Source organism: Gekko japonicus, unplaced genomic scaffold (assembly GCF_001447785.1).
Source record: "Gekko japonicus isolate JY-2015 unplaced genomic scaffold, Gekko_japonicus_V1.1 scaffold22, whole genome shotgun sequence".
Taxonomy (NCBI): domain Eukaryota; kingdom Metazoa; phylum Chordata; class Lepidosauria; order Squamata; family Gekkonidae; genus Gekko; species Gekko japonicus.
The window spans coordinates 1,315,274-1,319,374 of NW_015175971.1; the positions used below are offsets into that span (position 1 = coordinate 1,315,274).

The following is a 4,101-nucleotide window of genomic DNA, read 5'->3' on the forward strand; positions in this document are numbered from 1 at the left end:
AACAGCCAAATTACTCTCAAAGTGGCAGAAAACTCAGCAAAATCATAGTGACAACTCTGGACTACAACTTAATGTGAGGCTCAGCCAACACAAAGGCTGGGTTCTTATCAATGCACACAGCTAAGTATACGTGAAGAACAGGGGAGGACTCAGAGCCAACCTGGATGAGCTCCATCAACAGACCTCCATCCCCAGTTTCAGTCGGGACCAATGTTCCCTCTAAGCCAGTGGTGGCGAACCTATGGCATGGGTGCCAGAGGTGGCACTCAGAGCCCTCTCTGTGGGCACGCGTGCCATCGCCCCAGCCAGGCCCAGACCATCATTAAAGTGTCAAATTCTCTGCCAAATAATTTTAAGTAAATAAAAGCATTTGGGATTGCTTTCCTTACTTTGTTTGGATCATCTTAAGTTAATGGATGAGTTGTTTTTTCTAAAGTAAAACCTCAGTATTCAGGTTAAATTGCCGTGTTGGCACTTTACGATAAATAAGTGGGTTTTGGGTTGCAGTTTGGGCACTCGGTCTCTAAAAGGTTTGCCATCACTGCTCTAAGCTGTGGAGTCCTGTGAGCAAAAATTCTACTTTGTGAGCTACTGGCATTAAAGTTGTGAGCAAGTGATTTGGCTGCTGCAGAAATTAATTTGCTCTGGAGCCATCCTTCCTGAGCCAAGACAAAAATGTGCGAGCCAGAGGCTAAAAAGCTGTGAGCTAGCTCATACTAACTCAGCTTAGAGGGAACTCTGGTCGGGTCACTGGTGCTAAGTGGAGGGTTGATGTTAACTGTTGGAACAGTGCAATAGTAAATCGGCAAATACTCAGTTCTTCAAGGGGCCAGCAGATGTGTCTAGCCAGTTAGGGATATTTGTATTTCTCTTTTTTTCTGCCTGCTGAGCTGCCTCCTTGTTTGTCTCACAGTGCAATTCTTCTTCTCTCTCTTACTTTCTACCATCTGTATAGAGGGTTCCCAACTCTGGCTTGGGAAGTTCCTGGAGATTTGAGGGTGGTATCTGGAGAGAGAGTGGAGTTGCGATGCCATGGAGATGTGGTGCCAAGGAGTCCACCCTCCAAAGCTGCCATTTCCTCCAAGAGAAGTGATCTCTGTAGTCTGGGAATCAGTAGTAATCGCACGACCATTACAGGACCCACCCTGAGACAGGTAACCCTATGTAGCTCCAATGCTTCACCTTCTCTCTGTCTAGTAGTGAAACTCCCAAGAAGAAATAAAAGTTTCCTGCGTTCTCTTTAACTCCAAAACAACTCCAGCACATTTCTTTATCAACAAAGAAAAATCTCAACTCTGCCAATATAAACCCTCCCCCTGACCCTTGTCCCAACATAAACTGGCCCCTGGGGGGTGCCACTTGCCCCAGTAAGGAGAGCTTGTCTGTTCTGCGTACAAGGACAAATATCACCACCCAATGGCCAATTTACATTGGGAAAGGAAGACAAGGGGAGCATGTTTATTTTGGACTACTTATACCCTAAGGTATATTATTTTGGAATACTTATACCCTAAGGAGCTGCGGTGGCTCAAGTGGTTAAGACGCTGAACTGCAGGCTGTGGAAGTTCAGTAGTTCAGCAGTTTGAGACCCAAGTTGCCGCATAACGGAGTGAGCTCCCGTCTCTAGTTCCAGCTCCTGCCAACCTAGCAGTTCGAAAGCAAGAAATTGCAACTAGATAAATAGGTACCGCTTCGGTGGGAAGGTAACAGTGTTCTGTGCGCCTTGGGGTTTAGTCATGCCAGCCACATGACCACGGAAGTCTTCGGACAGCGCTGGCTCTTCGGCTTTGAAACGGAGATGAGCACCGCAACCCTAGAGTCGGACTCGACTGGCTTTCGAGCAAGGGAACCTTTACCTTTACTTACTTATACCATAACTTCCTAGTTAAAATAAATATTCAGGACAGCTAACAAAAGCAAAGTTTTAAAAACAGCAGTTAAATAGAAGTTATTCCCCCCCAAACACACACACAAGGCAGCACCACAGTCCTGACCACCCTGCATGGATTGTTATTTAGAGAAGTTTAAAGTAACAGGAGATCCAATTATGGATTTCCAATATCTTGTCTAAGTTGGCTCTTAGCAGAATGCCCATGGGGACTTTTCTGCATGCAGGAGATGATTATTGCGCTAAGCATCTCCTATAACACGGCTGAGTAAGAGTCTTCTATGCGTGTGCAGACTGCACTCTCCCATGACTGAATGCTCCTCAGTGCCAAAACAAAAACCCCAGCACACTGAAAACTGGCAAGTTGGGTGAAAGGGTTTTGCCTAGCCTCCATCCTGTGGTATGCAAGTGACCACATGAATATTTATAAGCCCACATCACCCTCTTGATTCCTCTAAGAGAAAGCCCTACATTTCCCGCTGGCATTGTTCCCAGGCACTGTTGGTTTTTAAGAACCAAGAGGAAAATTGACATTTGATTTTTAAAAAGGACACACACCCTTGCTTAATCAGATCAACGACAAGCTTTTTTCCTAGCCCAAAGGGGAACATATTTCCATCTCAGATGCCAGGCCTCTGAAATGAAAAACCACACTGGTTCAAAAGCTGGTGATTTTGGTCAATCTGCAAAATTATCTCCCAAACTTACAACTGAGCTCTGCAGTTATCATATAATGTTTTCGCACACGCTGCTTCCCAAATGGGTGGATCCTAAAAATTGTCCTGTGTGAAAACTTCCAAAAATGCTAGCTGAAATCCACTCTTTGCAACCTCTCTGTATTTCTCTCTCCAGCCCCTTGATTAATAAGAGAAGACGTTAGTTTGGATTCTGAATGCAGTTTCTTGATCCAACTGGCATGCAGATGTTACTTCCCCCTCAACCCCGGTTGGAACTTTAGTCGATTTTGGATCTAGCAGCTAACATATTTAGAGCTAATTAGCCAAATTTATTACATGTGTCTTTTCTGTCCAGATAAAGCTCTTCTGTGTTTTGTTTGGTTTGTATAAAGCATTGTGCACTGTTGCTAGCTTAGAAAACAGGGGCTTCTTTGCACGCCATCCATTTTAAGGATAAGCAATTCATTTTCCAAGTTATCAAATCTAGTTCAATATTGTGTCCTTTGACTGGCAGCAGATCTCCAAGACCTGTGGCAGAGGAAAGGTCTTTCCCAATAGCCAACAACTTTCAACTGATGCCTCCATCAATTGAACCTGGCAAGGCACATGCATGGCCAGTGAGCTCCGGATACCTCCCAAGTAGAGGGAGGGGGAGAGAGAGATGAAACTGCACCCCTCTCATAAGCATGGTATGAAGAGAGGGTCGGGGAGGGGTGCTGGACAGGATGGCCCTTTACTTCCACCCCGGGAACAAAGCTTACTCATCCTCCAGCTCCTCCTGCAGCAGCTGTTTCAAGGTGGAAGCCACCTACTGACTACAAACTCCACCTGCCCACTGCTTGGGATATGGGGTAGGTCTTACAGTGGGGGAACAATGCTCAGAAGAGCCACAGGTGGCTCCCACACCACTATCATTATTCTAATATTACACCATGCTGGCCAGCAAAATTGCAAATATACCCAGTACTTGAGAGAGCTGCAACCTAAGCGACTTCAGCACAGATTCCTTAATTTTTGCCTTATAAGAGGTAGGAAAAAACAGAAGATGAAACTGGAAAACAGATTTTGTAATGCAGGCAATAAAGTGTTATGCACATTACAGAATATTAACTGCTGTCGAAATTATCACAGTTAAACAATAAAAATACCCTTGAAAATATGTTTTGTGTCTACAATATACATCACAATGATCATCTATATATCTAATAGCGAAGGCGTCCCCTGCGTGCGGATATCCAAATCCGCAGATCGGGGACACCTAGGGGGCAGGGAAATTTTACTGCACATCTTTCCCCAGATGTGCAGAAAAATCTAAAAACTGTAAAAAAAAAACAGAGGGGGGGATACTGAAATCCCCAAAAAAGTAAAAGAGCGTCCCCTGCACATGCACAGAGAATGCTCTTGGAACAATGGCGGTGGCAGGAGGGGTGGGGGGAGGAGAAGGCTTGGCCGACCGGCAAGGCCTCGCCGCCGCCGTCACTGCCAGTGGGGGGGGAGTTTGGCGGGCCAACGAAGCCTCGCCACCGGGGGGGAGGG

General features: G+C 45.7%; 1 protein-coding gene across 1 annotated transcript in view; it reads right to left on the reverse strand.

The window, feature by feature from the left end:
- The window catches only part of MVB12B (multivesicular body subunit 12B), a 135,911-nt gene that overhangs the window by 98,722 nt on the left and 33,088 nt on the right, over positions 1–4,101 (reverse strand). The gene's annotated exons all lie outside the window — the stretch shown is intronic.